Source organism: Galeopterus variegatus, unplaced genomic scaffold (assembly GCF_000696425.1).
Source record: "Galeopterus variegatus unplaced genomic scaffold, G_variegatus-3.0.2 Scaffold739, whole genome shotgun sequence".
NCBI lineage: Eukaryota > Metazoa > Chordata > Mammalia > Dermoptera > Cynocephalidae > Galeopterus > Galeopterus variegatus.
This window is the reverse complement of record NW_007726850.1, coordinates 68,219-85,353: the sequence shown is the minus strand read 5'-3', so window position 1 is coordinate 85,353 and position 17,135 is coordinate 68,219. Positions and strand designations below refer to the sequence as shown.

The 17,135-nt window shown below is 45.0% G+C and overlaps 1 protein-coding gene across 1 annotated transcript in view; it reads right to left on the bottom strand.

Annotated features, from left to right (window-relative positions):
• MVB12B (multivesicular body subunit 12B) overlaps positions 1 to 17,135 on the bottom strand; it is a gene marked incomplete at its 5' end in the record, with an annotated part of 116,810 nt that overhangs the window by 72,911 nt on the left and 26,764 nt on the right. The gene's annotated exons all lie outside the window — the stretch shown is intronic.

The window sequence follows — 17,135 nt, the reverse complement described above, 5'->3', positions numbered from 1 at the left end:
CTCGGAAGGTGGCAGGGAGTGTTAGAGAGATGTGCCTGAGAAAGAGACAGAGGAGAAAAGGAACGTTACCAGGAGCATGGAGCATTCCCCAAGACTCAGAAAGCACCCGCCACCGTCAACAGCCAAACTGCAGCTCCGAGTGAAAAGAGTGGTGCTCCTGGCCCGCCTCCACCTTGATGTCCTCACCAGCCTTGAATCCTCCCAGGAAATTCAGAAGTTTCCAGACATCACTAGCCACCTTTTTCCATATCAGGAAGGACATCCAAGAAGAAAAAAAGGGTTTCCCAAACCTGTGGTATGTCCAAAGTGCTCCGAGGAGGTGGGCAATTTGATCCAGATCTCTGCCCACTGGACAAAGTAGGCCAATGGACCAAAACACCCAGGCTCTAAACACGAGCCTTGGTTTATTCCATTATCTATCCAAAGGCTTCCATACCTCCCCCACAGGGCTGCTGAGGATGACAGTGCATGAAGCACTTTGTAATGAAGGTGTTGAGTATTATTACCATGTCAGTCCAGGAGGCTAAAGGCCTCTGAAAATCAGACTGGCTCATTGCTCTGAATTGCTATGTCTACATGTTCCCCCAAGGGCAAAGCATACAGTAGGTGCTCAGAAAAGCATCTTCGACTCACCCAATACTCTTTTATGGCTCAGGTGTTAGCCATTAATGCTCACAATGAACACACAGCATAAGTGAGTTTTTAGTTAAAAGTAAATAATCCATTTGGCATGGTTATCAGCTGCCTTTAGCAAATGCTGAAAAGAATGATTAAAATAATATGAAAAATATTTAAAACCCAACAGGTCTGGGGGAAAAAACCAACAAAAACAAACCCTCCAGGTGGGATGACTGGGGTTAGTTGGAAACAGCTGAGCAGCCTAAGCCTGGCCACACCGTCATTTCCATAGGGAAAAGACCATGGAGGGAGCATTTATTACATAAAGAAAGTTGTCGATTACATGGTGCCTTTTACACACATGCGTGACCTTCTGGAATGATTTTTGTGCATGTAGACTCCTGCGAGGAAAGGTTCTCCAGGCAGGGGCTATTCCCACAGAGCCAGGATTTAGCCACAAGCAGCAGGACCCTCCCAGGTACGAGGTAAGCACTGAGGGCTGAAATGGCATTTGTTCTGCCGGGTTGCACAGTGGGCATTTGTGGAGCACACCTGTGCCACAGACTGGCCAGGCTGAACGAAGCAGTGGGGCCCAAGTGAGCACTCACTGTGTGCTCAGGGCTGTGGGGGTACCAGAAGACGGATGCATAGGGAGATGTGTATCCACTGGGTAGTCTGGCATGTGTAGGGAATCTGCATGGTCTGTACATCACTGATGCTAACTAAGAGTACAGCGGTGAGCTCCCTCAAGAAGCTCTCAGGCTGCAGGAGATAAAGGTGCCAGGAAAAATCACTGTGCAATGTGACATGTGCTCAGAGAAAAAGGGTGTTGGTCAGCACAAAGGGAAGGAGCAACATGACCTGTTTAAGGGGACGTAGCTTCATGACTCTCCAGAGTGTTAAAGGAGTGAAGGAATTCCCCAGGTAGTCAGGGAAAGCCAACACTTTGGTGCAGGGTTAGGGCACACATCAGAAATGAAGCTAGGGGGCCGGCCCAGTGGCGCACTGCTACAGTGCGCCGCTTGAGCGCGCGGCAGCACTCCTGCCGAGGGTTCGGATCCCACATACAGACCGGTTCCCGCTCACTGGCTGAGCGAGGTGCGGGAGCAACACCGAGGGTTGCGATCCCGTTGCCGGTCCTGGTCCGGTACGGGCGCGACACTGAGGGTTGCGATCTGTTGCCGGACACGAGAAAAGACAAAAAGGAAAAAAAAAAAGAAAAGAAATGAAGCTAGGAAGTCAGGCCAGGGCCAGACTGGAAGAATGCCAAATGCTATAGCAAGGCGTTTGGGTTTTATCACCCAGGATGAAGGCTTGCAAACTCTGTTCAACCTGTGATGGCATAGCTGAAGGCATTAGAGCCACCTGTGAACTTGCTAACACTACAGGCTCACAGGCTCCGACCCTGGAAAGTCCGGTTCAATGGGCCTGCTGGGGTGCAACCCAGAAATCTATTTTTAACAAGCCACAGCAGCGCATCTGAAGATTGGCCAGGTTTGGGAACCCTGAGCAGGTGAGGAGCAGCTGCAGAACGGTTTTAAGCAGTTGATCAATGCCTCTGACCACAGCGCTTAGTCAATGAAGCTAAGCAAACAGAAGAATGAATTATTGACGACGATGTGGCTGAGCATAACTAAAATGATGACAGGTGACCCTTAGAACACGTCGCCAGGTGCCAGACCCTGGGGTATGCAGATGCCACACATTCTCCCAGGGCTCCTCGCCACACCCCTGTGAGGCAGGTACAGGGCCCAGTGCAAAATGAAAACACAGGGCCCTTGTTCAAATATGATTAAGAATTTCAGGTGGCAACAGAGCATTACACAGGGCCTGTGTGATGGCAAGGACCTCACAGCCACAAAGCTGACCTAGGCCAGGTGCTGTTGCTGCACTCACTGTACCAGCGAGGGAATTTCCAGGTGCCGGGGAGGAGCTGTGCTGCAGGGCTGCCAGACTTTAAGATTTCTAAGCTTAAAAGCCCCCAAAAGGTGCACCCAACCTAAGGACACGAGACAACCTGGGCAGTGCGGCAGCTACTCCAGGGGTTGGGGGCTCAGGGAGGCTCACAGAGGGAGGCAGTAGCAGAACTTTAGAAGATGGACACGCCTGGATGATGGCAGAGGCCAGCCAGAGGAGTAAGTGGGGCCAGCCCAGCCACTGTATGGTCAAACACGCAGCAACACAGATCTGCGGCGACTCAGCAATGGCAGGACAGACAGGGGAAGAGGAAAACGTCCACAAATTTACAGAACACCTGCTCACAAGTGTGGTCTCACACATGGAAAGCGGGAAGGCTAAAGTGCTACAAGGGGCAGGGCAGGAGAGGGCTCCCTGGAACGCTTCCCCGAGGAAGTGATATTGAGTGGGGGCCTGAGGATGCGCAGGAGCCAGAGAGGTGCAGCTGGGAGAAGGGGCACTGGAGGCCGGTGGGAAGGCCCAGGAGGCGGCCAGGGTGGCCAGACTCAGAAGGCCAGGAAGAAGGTGTGGGAGCAGGTGGAAGAGGGCCCTGAGCCACACCATGAGGGGCCCAGCACAAGCTCCGACTTTACCCTGAAGGATTTCTAAGCAGAGAGGTGACCAGATCCAATCAACAATTTTAAAAGCTTGCCTGCCTGTGGGGAAGTGAGGAAGTAAAACTGACGTGCCAGGGCGGATGGGAATGGAAGCATAAATCATGATGGAGATTATCACGAAACTGCGAACAATTATGTGGCACCTACTGTGTGCAGACCCTTCATTCCTGTCAAAATGACCTGCTACAGACCCTCTAAATGACCTGTTTGGGTGAAATTCTATGGCTCACAGGGCTTTAAAAAGAAGTACATGAATGACAGAGAAATCAAGGGGCCTGGCTCTTTAGCTGCCCCATCCAACACGGATCTCCTGGGGCATTGGATTTTGCCTGCTGACCACACCTGCCACTCTCCCAGCCTTGGCCTGGTTCTCTTCCTTCCTCGCGGATGGCTCTTTATGGCCCCTCGTTCTCTGATCTTTTCCAGGTTGCTGTTTGCAAGGATCCTGGTTTAGCTCTCCCCACCCACACACTTGCTCCAGCTAGCCTAATCCACACCCACATCCCTGGTTTCAGCGTCTCACACACCAGCCTGCCTCCCCAGACTGTCCTGTCACTTCTGTCTCCTTCCACCAGGAAGAGTGGAAGTCTTGTCAATCCCTCAGCAGGCCGTGTTTTTCATGCCTTAGCCCGGTCTCCTCATCCATGCTGCTCACTCTTCCTAGAGCCTCCGTTCTTCCTCACACACTCTCCAAGCTCCTATTTATCTTTCAAGACCCCACCCAACCACCCCTTCTTTGGTAAACCTTTCCTGGGCTTGTCCCAGACTGGACTGGTGCCTGTCCTCTCACTTCAGGTATCACAATATACTTTAATCATCTGATATAAGCCTGTCCCCTAACATGACTGTGACCTCTCCCCAAGAGCTGGGCCAAATCTCATTAGTTTGGTACTCCATTTTCTACAAAAATTTCTGCCAGAGTAGACAACTACTGAACACTTGTTGACCGAATCAAGTGGGAACTGAATCCACTAAAACCCCTGTGCCTTTAAAAAAAAAAAAAAAGCACAAACTGCCATTGGCCTCTATTATTTCATTTCTGCATGTGAGTGTGCTGCCAATTAGAGAGTCACGGGTCTCTGTATTATACCATGCATCCCACCCCTCTCCACTATGGAGGAAAACAGGTGTAGTGTAAGAAGATCTCAGTGGCAGCAGCAACCAAGAATTTACAAGGGGGGGAAAAAGTTTCTGTTCTCATACAAAGACAATGTGTGGTTGAAGCAGTAAATGTGAAATTAAAACAGAATTCAAGTTGCAGGCTCGATAGGAATCTATTAAATTGAAATCAAGCTACCAAAAACCCCAGCTAAAGTAGCTGATGCAAGAATAGGCAGGGGACAGTAGTCACAGAGCAGCAAGTGGGGAGGCCCCCAGGCTAGGGAGGCTTCCGAGAGGAGGCTTCCTCCCTACTCTGCAATAGCTTCTTTTGTATTTTTGCTCCTGCTGTCCCTGGACACAGATTAGCCTGAAAGTGGCAGATGAGGAGGAACAGCTCTGCCATCAGCTAAGTCTCCGAGTGAAATGAGATTCTAGTTCCCCAGCGTCAGCGGGGCCACCCCCTAGTCACTGGGCTGGGTTACCTGGCCTAATCCTCTCAGCAACATTTTTGGATAGGAATAATTATTCCCTTTTAACAGAACAGGAAACTGAGGCCTCAGAGGTAAAGCTGATAAAAAGAAAAAGCCAGGAATTAACGATAAGGTTGGTGTCCTCTGGAGGCTGCTGTTATTATTTTGAAGTTATCTTGATGTATCATCTTGACTTTCAGGTATACACAGTAAGATTACTCAGCCAAGACTGCAGTGTCCATCCTCAAGACCCCTTTGAAACCGATGATGCCAGGGACTCAACATCTCTGCCACTTACTGCTTCAGTGACACTGACAGGTCACAGAGCTAGACAACCAACGGCCCACCGACATACCCAAGAAGGCAGAGCAGTGGTAGTGGTTTTCCATCCTCAAGACCCCTTTGAAACCGATGATGCCAGGGACTCAACATCTCTGCCACTTACTACTTCAGTGACCCTGACAGGTCACAGAGCTAGACAACCAACGGCCCACCGACATACCCAAGAAGGCAGAGCAGTGGTAGTGGTTAAGAGCACTGCCCCCAGAGTCTGCTGGACGTAGGTTTGAATCCCAGCACTAGCACCTGGGAGCTGGGTGGCCTTCAGCAGGACTGTGCTGCCTCAGTGCACACCTGGCCACAATGCAGGCAGAGTGGCTGGCACTCAACCAGCTATGTGGTGAGCCCATATAAGCACTCTAGTTTCAATTCTTATTCTGCTTCTTCCCATTCCTGCACCCCTGGCATTATTTTAGGGTCTTGCTCATGAGGGCCTGATTACAAAACCCACTGGTGCCTCCCCTCTGCATCAGAATGAAATCCAAACCATCCTGTGGTTGCAAGGTCCCGCCAGTTCCAGCCCATCCCTGCTCTCTGACCACATCTTGTCCATGCTCCCTGCACTAGCACCTGCTAGCCTCAGTGGCTGCTTTCTCTTGCTCCATCCCCTTGCTCTCCCTCCTGCCTCAGGGCCTTTGCACTTGCTGTTCCCTCTGTCAGAAACACTCTTCCCCAGCTCTCCAGAAGTTGGCTCCTCCTCCTCATTTGGTGCACCCCTGAAAGAGGCCACCCTAACCCCCTCCTGAGGTCACACCCCACCTCCAGCCACTCTCTCTCACTACGCCCCACTCTCCACTCTGCAGAACCCTTCCCACTCCACAGGACTGATTTGTTTTTGTGTCACCAGAACATGATCTTCATTACACTTTCTCTTCCCATCACATCCCCAGTGCTGAGAATAGTGCCCGGCACACAGTGGGCACTTAATAAATAGCAGGGGAAATCCTGTAAGATTATTTATTACTTGTTGAATGAGTGAATAAGTCTGACTTATTAGAGAAAATTTTGGCAAACTTCCAGGAAGGCTTCCTACTTGTCTCCTCATCCCTGGGACTGGGGTGGCCAATGGTTTGGAAAATGCAACTATGTCTGATTCATAAATGTTTTTACATAAACAGCAAATACATTCATCTTGGCATTGCTTATAAAGCCAAAGACTGGAATCGAATTAAATATAGGGGGCTGGTTAAAACTTACAGAACAACCGTTTGATGAAGTATTTTGCAGTCTTTTAAAATATTTCAGAAGAGTATTTAATGGCCTGAGCCCATGCCCATGACCAACCACAGTGTCTAGTGAGAAAAGATATAAAATTCTTATTTTTACACTTGAAATTGTGATCAGTTAACCCAACACTTTTGCTTCTTTCCCATAACTGAATCATATAATGAGATTAAAGGAATACCCCAATCATGACATTGTTCCTGGAGGAGGAAAGAAGGAAGAAACCAGGAGCTTCACTAAACCATGGGTGCTAGACGCTCAGCTCTTCTGAAACACCCAAGCCAGGGGAGTTATAAGAACGAAGAGGCACTCAACAGCATCAAACAAAACTGAGGAGTCCAAGAAAATGATGTCACTGGTGCCCCCAGGGACAACAATTTCAATGGGTCCCAAAGCTGACCACTCAGTAGGCAGATCAATGTGTTTTAAATTTTAGGAGCGTTCATAAATATCATCAGCAGACTAAGAAGAAGTAGATCCAAAGACTCAAGAAACTGTATCTACTTAGGATGGCACCTAGAGTGAAGACCTTCCGGTACCATCACCAGTAGGTCTTGGACCACTGGAGCAAGGGACTGACCATCAGAGGCCAACAATTTCTGCCACTTGACTCAAATGATGGATTATTATTCCAAAATCTGTTTGGCAACTGGAGAATAGTAACTAGAACTAAATCCTAGCAGAGCTTTACCAAGCTTTCCTGCCCACCCTCTCAGCCCCCTCCCATAAGTGTCCAGAGGAGACAGGGCACAGCTTGCAGAGGTGGGATATACTGCCACTGCTGGTGGCGGTCACGTCTGTCTGCAGGAGGGACTGGTTGTTCTATAACAAATAGGTCAGCATCCCACACGCTGCCAACAATGGCTCTAGCTAAATAGATGCTAGGGGAAATTTCATTTTTTTCCTCCTAAGTCAGTCTTAGGCACCTTATTCAATTAACATGGCCACTAAACTGCAGACAGCTCCATATAAAAGCCCTTCAGTTATAGAATATGTTTTATTATGTGACAATAGTTGCCAGCACGATTTATTTCCGTTGATGGGAATTCTGCTTTTTCCTTGTTAATTTAAATCTGTATTTTCTAGTGCTGATTCCAGGTCTGTGTGAATTTTTAAAATGTTACCATTAATCTTGGGGACCCGCTAGCCACTTATAATGAAGACAGCTCTGCCCAGACAGCAGTGGTGCCTGCTGTCCTCTCACACTGTCACAGGGTAGCGTTGAGGGAATGGTGGCTGAGAAGGCAGAGGCAGACACACAGCTAGAGACAGATGCCATTTTTATCCCCCCCCCCCGGCCACACACACACATTTACAACCTAAACAAACTTTGTGGTATTAAATTACAGCTGCCATTCTATTTTTCTGGGACTGAAAGTTCTATTAAAACCACCTTCTGGAGCAGCAACTTTCAATGTGTCCTCCAGGGACCTCTGGGGGTTCTCAAGACTTTCAGGGTGTCTATAAGGTCACAATTATTTTCTTATTATGAAAAGAGACATCAGTTGCTTTTTTCTTAATAGGACACAAAAAAGCACAAACTATATAAGACCCAAAAAAATCAATAATTTGGACTTAATAAACATTTAAAACTCTTGCTCTTTAAAAGATGCTATCACAAAAATGAAAAGGCAAGACACAGACCTGGAGAAAATATTTATAAAATGTATCCAACTTATATATAAGATATATACAGAACTCTTACAACTAAATAGAAGACAACCCAATTTTAAAATGGCCAAAAAATTAAACAGACACTTCACTAAAGAAAATACAAATGGTAAATCAGCACATGAAAAGACGTTCAACATCATTACTCATTACAGAAATGCAAATTAAAATCACAATGAGATACCACTACATATCTTCTAGAATGGCAAAAACTAAATGGAACGACAATATCAATTGTTGGCAAGGATGTGGGGCAACTGGAACTCTTCTGCACTGTTTTACATCCCTACCAGCAGCGCAGAGAACTGTTTAAACGAATTGTGGCATACTCTCTACGATGGATGTTACTCAGCAATAAAAAAGGAACAAACTACTGATATATTCAAGATGGATAAATCTCAAGATAATTATAAAACAAGCAAGGTGGAAAAGAGTACATATGGTATGATTCTATTTATACAAAATTCTAGAAAATGCAAATTAATCTATAAAGATAGAAATCAGATCAGTAGTTGCCTGAGGAGGGAGAGATGTATTATAAAGACGCCCCAAAGGAACTTTCGGGGGTGGTGGACAGGTTCATGATCTTCACTTTGGTGATACCTTCGCAGGTGTATACATATGTCAAAACTCATCAAACTGTATATTTTAAATATGTGCAGTTTATCGTACATCAATTATACTTCAGTAAGGTTGAAAATATTATCCTGGTTTAAGAAAAAAGACCTAAATATAGAAGCCAATGTGGTTCACAGTATTCCAGAAAAGGCAATGAAAAGAAAAGAGATCCTCAGCTGGATAAAGCCTGGTGGATACTGACGGCAACTTCAGACTTTTCCCGTTGTAACAAATGCCTGGAGACAATGGAGCCACAGTTTTGAAGATGAAAAAAGTTGTGATTCAGAAATTTTTTACTCCTTCAAGTTGTCTTTTACGTGTTAAGCCAACAACAAAAGATCATTCATGTCCCTTTTTCCAGAAGAAATACATTGAAACATGCTCCCGCTGATTCAAAGACTTAGGACTGGGGAAGTAAACGGGACAGAAGGATCATTATTTATCCTTGCCTTTAGAAATGTGAGGAAATAAATAAGTCATTTGCTACATTTCAGGTTAAGATTAAAAACAGTAACACCAGCTGACACGTTTGCAGGGTTTGTCCTTACACACTCATCATGTAATCCCCACCCCAATCCTATGGCTAGTGCTGAGATCACCCTGCTGCACAGGTGTGTCTCAGAGAGGTTGAACAGCTGGCCCAAGGGACACAGCTTGGATGTGGACACAGAGTTTGCCAGAGCTTGCATGTGAACGCTGATGGAGCAACTTACAAAATTCATGTTCTCAATTGTGATGCTCTACTCAAAAAATGGAAATAACATTATAAAATGTCTGACTGAGAATGTTATGCAGTCATAAAATAATGTTTACAGAGTTCGTGGGAGGGTTGGGGGCGGTTGCTTATGACGGGCGCTGAGTGAGGATCTCGGATGCAGAACCGTGCAAGGAGTGTGACCTCAGCCACCGGAAGACAAGACAGGAACCGGTCTTTGGGGCAGTACTTGTAATAGCAACAAACTGGGAACAGCCTTAATGACCATCAGTAAGATGAGTCTAATAAAATGTGGAATGTTCATATAATACTTAACTGGGACAGACAGAACAAGCAGAAGGAATGAGCCAGACGTTTTTCTATCAACACGGCCAAATCCCAGAGACATGGCTGCTAGGCAAAACAAAACAAAAACAATCAACCAAGCAAAAAAAGTTGTAGAATCATGTATTATAAACAACCCCACAGAAAGGTCTATCTCTGTGCGTGCACATCTAGGTGGTACACCAAAGAGCCTGGAAGTAGGTACCAACACACAGAGCTGCTGCCCCTGGGCTGAGGGGCAGGACCAGGACCGGGAACCATGTTCATGGTGTTGACAGAGAAGCCATTAATGTGAGAGTGTGGACTTTCCCCCCTTGCTTTCTCATATATTTTTATTTAATTATTTTAACATTTACTTGTACATATCTGTGGGGTACAGTGTGTCGTTTCAACATGCACACACATGCGTATACTGCATGATGATTCACTTAGGGTAGATAGCAGAGTTTTGTATCTGTTAGTCCACCATAATTTTAAAAGATAAATTTTTTTTTAATGAGAAATTGTTTTATCAGAAAAAAAGGTGGCAAAAACTAGGACGAGAATTCCTCTCAAAGTTGTTGGGAGAGTTGGAGGAGACGGTGCACAGGAAAGTGGCCAGCACAGCACTTGATGCTGAAGGGAGCTTGCTTTTTACGTAATGTGTCTGCTAGTGGACAAGAGCCAGAGGTGAGGTGCAAAGGACAGTGATGGATTTGGGGGCGGGGGGTGTACTGGGGGAAAAATATGCAAAAGCAACAACAACTGAGTTAAGGTGGTGGGGTGAGGGAGAACACAGCAAATGGCTAAATGAAATTCCATTTCATTCCTGCAAAACACCACTGGGAAGAAGTCATCTGTGACGCACAGCTTCTGTGCCAGGTGTAAGGACGTGCTTAATGAATGCCATTTAATGAAGAAAAAGGCTCTTATAAAACACCTGGCACAAGCAGGGTGAGGGAGTCACAGGGAAGGGGACCTTTGCTGCACCTGCTGGCATTTTAATAAGCACCTTCTAGAGTGTCCGCTCTCCAAGGCTGGTCAACGGTGTCAGAAAGAGGTCCCTGACCATTGCCCACACTCAGTGACAGTTCGGGGAACCTTATTTCTTAAAGACCATATGCTCAGGTTATCGGCTCACCCTGGAAGGTAATTAAAATGAATCATTTTCAGCTGGAAGGGCCCAACTACCACTCGAACCCTCCTCAATGACTTCACAGCCAAGACTCCTGCTCCAGGTCCCCTGTGCTTCTAGAATGAGGCTCTGAGTTACAGTTAAGATTCTGAAGACCCAGAGATGTGAGAAGATACTATAATTTTTTCTTGTAAATTGATTCCACTAGAACAGAGAGTCAGTTATTTTAGTGACTTAAAGCACTAAAATATTTTTAGTTGTGGTGACTTTTTTTTTCTCATTGATTTTGAAGCCAACCTCGGAAAGAAACTACCATGTGCAAAGTTTACTGGCATTTCTCACCATGTGATGAGACTTTTGTTTTGTTTTGTAATTGACACTAGCAAAGACAAGTGAGGTTTGTAAAACCTAAAATGGACTTATTTCCTCCGCAGAGGTACTCACTATCTCATAAACTTTCTATGCCCAGACCTAAAACTTAATTCCAAATATATCTAATGAACATGACCCAATGTTCATTAGGGGAGGGAGAATGTGGTATCAACAGGCACACAGGCTGCTGTAGTTAGTTATGGTGCGACTGCCTCAGCCCACTCATTATTCATTGCACTCATGCTGTATGCTAAGCACTATGTTTGGCACTGAGATAGTTTAAGAAACCAAATGAGACTCAGATCTTTCCCTTTAGGAATTTACCTACAAGTAAATCGAAACACACACATAAATCTCTTATACCACAAAGTAAAAAGCTGTAAATATCATAAGATAATGCAATAAAGGACTATAAGGTGGCATAAACAAACAAACACCTGTTGAGAGTCAACCATGCACCAGACACTCCATTAGCCTCTGTGAAGTACCCAGGAACATGGGATCAATGGTCCATTTGCAAAAAGGAAAGAATACAGTAGGGGAGAAAAGGCCTGAGCAATGAAACACTAATGCAAGGATCAAGACAATGACCCAAGAGATGTCCCAAGGCAAGATACGGACAACGCAGGCTCCGAAAGTCAAAGGAGTGGGAGATTGGTACTGAGTCAGAGAGTGGCTTTCTGAAGGAGGCAGGCGCTAAAGGTTTCGCTCCTGTAATCATCTATAATTATGACAGTTACCACTTATTGGACACTTGTACACTTGTATTCTTCATGCTTCATCTGTAATCTAAACAACCTAGCAAGCTAAGCAGTATTCTACAGATGTGGGAAAAATGGTTCAGAGAGGTTAAGGAACTTGCCCAAGGTCATACAGCTAAGGAAACTCACTGAGCTAGGATTTGAGTTCATGCTCTTTCCACTACGCCATGTTGCTTTACTGAGACAATCCAAAGCACAAAGTAAATATAAGTGCAGACCTGTGCATCTTCCATTCAAGCAACCCATGTGCCATGATCAATATAACTTCAACCTACCAACATGACTATGTAATGAGTTTTCCTCATGGACAACACAAACACACACCAACCAGTCACTCTGCATTGGACAAGGAAACAAAAAGCTGCCACTGGAAGACTAAGGAAATCACAATTCCAACCTCCCCAGGTTCCCAAATGCATAGCTTTAAAGTACGGCAGCTCGACAGCATATGGCAAATCAATTACTATTTTAAATCTTAAAACAAAAACATGGCAAGTGTGGTACAGAAATAATCAAGAACAACAGTTTGGTTTAGATTACAGTGGGCCACTAGAGTTTTGAATACAATTAATCATCATTCCAGGCAATGGGAAGCCATACTGACACTTATTCCTAATTTGAATATTTAATTAGGGTGAAGTTCTTCATCAAATTATCGCAGAACTGGGAGAAAGCCTGGAAGACTTACACAATTACTATCTTAACCCCTTACCAGCTGCTCACCTATGAGCACAGCCTTTGTTGTTCCAGCTCTGTGGGGGAGGGAGCCTGCTCCCATCCCCGATTCTGTGAGAACTTGGAGGGGGGTGCTGGTGACTGGAGTCACAGCTGCAGCAGCAGGGGCCCAGTAGCAAGAGAAAGTTCTACGAGAATGAACTGCTCATGCTCAGACTAAATTCTGAAATGAACCCTGGACAAAGACAGAAAGTTGACATATATATAGGTGCCCAGTGTGCATCAGGTATGACACTTTGCATGTTCCCACATTTTATTTTCACAACAATCCTGCAAAGGAAGTGTTCTACCCATTTCACAAAAGAAGAAACTGAGGCTCAGAAGAGCGATATAACTTGCTCAAGGTAACACTGCCTGTGAATGGTGTAAAGAAGACCCAAGTTACTCTTCTTTCTCTCTCTCTCACGTGCGCGCACACACTACTCACCAAAAACAATGACAAAGAGAACCTTAAAGGCCAACAAAAATGTATTCAAATCTGTATTTTGCATATTCCCCATTCTGCAAATAAATTGGGAGGAAAACAAAACCCAGGCCTTCTCAACCAGCATTCTAAAATTTAACTCTTGGATTCAACATGCTCCATTGAACTCCTTAACTTGGGAAGTCACAATGCTGCTGTGCCCAGCTGCTCAGGAGGATGGGGGAGGTGGGAAAGCTCAAGGAAACAGCCTTGTGTGGCCGACTTGAGACAAGGTGACAAGGTGACGCTGTCTGCACCCTGGAAGAGGGGAGCCTTCCAAAGGGGTGTGCTGTGGAGCACAGCTGAGGCCCAGGGGAGGGACAGTCAGTAACTGAACAAGATGTAAACTTGTTTTTCCTCCTTCAAAATGGCAAAGGCTCAATAACAGCATTTATAACTACAAATCAGTTTAGAGAGATTATGTTTCTTTAATGTACTCTTTTTTCACTATATGAAAAGACTTTTACTGACATTTCATAGATACCATGTGATTCCACATGACCCAAAACAACAAATTTCCCCACATAATCTCCCTCAGGGCCCCAGGACAGGACCAAAGGCTGACTTTGCACATTGCACTTGGCTGTGGTAGGTTTAGAAATCTTTCTGCTTCCAGACTCCACGGAGATCCTAAGAATGGGGGACATCCTGGTATTTTCAGATTAGCAATCTTCTCCTGAAGGCTTGAGATAGGTTCAATGACCCTCCTGCAGAAACCATCAAGGCTCCACCTGCAAATGGCCACTTTTAGTAGGAAGCAGATCACCAGCCAGAAGGACAGAGCGGCCCCATGCAGCGCGGCCTCCTCTCCGTGGCAGCCCCTCGCGGCAGCCCGTGCTCGGCCCCCTGCCTTGGCTGGGCCTGCAGCCTGAGACATGGCTCCATCGGGCCTGCTCTGAGCTTGCTAGCAGTGGGAGCAAATAGCATTGGGAACTTTGAAACTTTCCTTTGTATATTACATTAATCCATATAAGAAAATCTCTTTTAATGAGGAGTGATGTAGTTACAAACTCTCCAGAGCCATAATTAGAGCAAACTAATTGAAGTTGTGTTTTGACACACTTTCCAAATTCACGGGTGCCGGATGACATATTCACAACACTGCTGCCGCACAGCCATGGCGACGGCAAAATCATTAGGCTAATAACACTTATTTGCATTCTTATCATGCCGGCAGCTCTCCTTTAAATACTGTTTCTACTATCGCTCCTTTACTGTAAGTTTCCACTGAAAGATATTAACAGTAATTATTAGTACTTTAGTGGAATTTTAATGGTAAAGAATAACAATGTGCATTAACATACACTGAATGGCAACTCTTTTTCTTAACCACTCGGCCCTTGCCCGAGCCCAAGGGTGACCAGATGCGACTTCTGCTTCATTAGGAACAACTGCTCAGGGTCCAAACCCAGTGGAATCTGAAGTCGGGGTTTCTGAACTACTCTGTTTCAAATGTTTGAATGTTTGATGAGAAAAATCTTTTTTAAAGTACAATAAAATGAAATAGTTAAGGAGAAATTTTTTCCAAGCAGTTAAAAAAAAAAATCTCAATTTACAACATGGTCTTTGGTAATAACACTAATGAATTCCAGGAGGACATGCTTTAGCCATTCTCTGTCGCCACCCTCACGGTGATTAAAGGCAGACGTGGAATAACTCGATTGTGAGGAGGGCTGAGGGTGGAGGGGGTGGAGGTCTCAATCTGTCAATATGGAGGCACTGTTTGCCACCAACAAGGCCAATTTTTTGTATGCGTAGACACTCACACATAGAGAGGAAGACATGACAGTTCTAAATAATGGTTATTAATGACACCCTTCTCTAAAGTGACAAATTGCTTCTGAAATTTAGAATCAAAGAGGTATGAAGAGTGGATGTGTTCGGTGGACATGACAACAAATGCCAGCGAGCATATACAGCCCTGCTCGCTCTGCGGTGGGGAAGAGCAGGCTCCGTCCTGCTCCCGAGTTGTTCTAAGGGGTGCTGACTACAGCCGTCCCTCGCCTAGGTGTCTCTCAGCAGCGCATGTTAGTGACCAAGGTCACGTCATGGCGGTAGAAACGCTCCTTGTCTCACAGTGCCATGAAAAGTGTAAAATGTTAGGTGCACTATACCGAGAGGAAACAGTCGCTCAGATCCCAGGCCTCTGTAAATATCTTGGGATCAAGAAAAACAGCCACCACATCACTTACCATTCATAATCCACAAGAAAATATCTTAAATAAAATTGCACACTTGAGCTGAATTTCAAACTATTCAAATGTACATTTCAGGATGGATGTCTAATCTCTACCTGGGAAGATTTAAATGAGTAAAGAAAGTGCTTCCTTAGAAAAATGCCAAAGACTATACTCCTTTAAAGCTGGGGAGTTTTTGGTTTCAGTTACAATCCTTGTACCAATCTGCTATTTTTCAAGGCACTGATTACTTAAAAAATAATAATAATAAAGTAAAAAAAGGAAACTAACTTTCATAGCTTCAACAAAACTCCAAATCATGGTATTTATTCGCTACATTTAAGTTTTACTACTCTTGAACCCTGCAATGCCAAAACACCTACCTCCTTAATAAAGTAAAAAAAGGAAACTAACTTTCATAGCTTCAACAAAACTCCAAATCATGGTATTATTCGCTACATTTAAGTTTTACTACTCTTGAACCCTGCAATGCCAAAACACCTACCTCCCATATAAAAGAAATGAAGAAAAAAGCCAAGTCTGGGACTAGGGGCACCACACTTCCATTCCAGATGATCTAGTCTAATATTATAAACTGAAATATTTAAAGAGTCTCTAAACCTCGCTGACCTTACTTTTAAAAACAAGGAACATATGGGTACTGCTAGCTTTTCATCTTCTTCCAGCCTACTAAAATATCCGCTTTTCCAAATTCAAGAGTAGGAGGGGGGCTGCCAAACGAGACTCATATATGGCTGTGTGCATGACAGCCCAGGGCAGGCAGCAAAAGGCCTGGGCTGAAAACACACCCCCTAGCAAAGAACCAAGAGAACGTTCTCCTCCTCCTCGCCAATTTGTTCAGCAAAATAAAGCCATGACTGAGGAGGAGGTGGAATGTGGGCTATGGGCTGGATGGTTACATTTGGTCTCATGCAAGGTTGTGCCCGCTGGCTGCAGGAGACACTGAGGTCCTAAAAGTCAGGGAGCCCTGAGGCTCCTTGAAGGCAGGCAGGGCACGATGGTAGGACCAGGCTTCAATCCCAGCTCCTCTCAATCCTCTGCCCTTGGGTAAGTCATGATCTCCCCAGCTTCAGTTTTCTCATCTCTTAAAAAAAGGACATGATTATTCATGTCACAGCATGGCTATAAAGATTAAAACTATATATACACACACATATACATAGTGTTTACAGAATGCCTGGCACAAGATGCACAGAAAATTGTAGCTGAAATAATAATGATGATGGTGATCATTGTATCTATTCTAATAATTATTATTATTAATGTTATTATTCAACTGGAAACAAAACATCTGCTGCTCAAGAAGGATACTCAAATTGAAGTCTACCCTGTCCATGGGCAAATAAACTCGGAAGGCCTTTTAAAAGTTACTGCAAGCAAAGGATTTTATTAAATATCCAAGTTAATAATTGAAACCCTGCCCTGAAATAGAACAGCATAGTGGTGGTGGGGGGGGGGTGTAGTAAAATCCCGGGAAACATCACTGGTTTAACGCCCATTTTACTTTGTTTAGTGGCTAGATTTACACTGAGAGACCTGGGTGAAATATTCCAAAGAGCGACCTGCAAATAGACTGTCAGCTTCCACTCTGATAAAAGGTAAAATATCCTCCTCTAAATGGTCTGGTTCACAAAACCGACCCTAAAGTGAACTGATAAATCTGTTCTGACACACGGAAAACTATTTTCATAATCCTGAAAAAGGCCCTTCTCCAAACCCTGGAGCTGAAACCAACTGCACAAAGAGCCCTCGAACACTTGAGAGCCAGACACAGGAGGGAATAATTTCACATTTATAACCCTGTTTCTCCGAGCAACAGAAAAGCACACATAACCATCA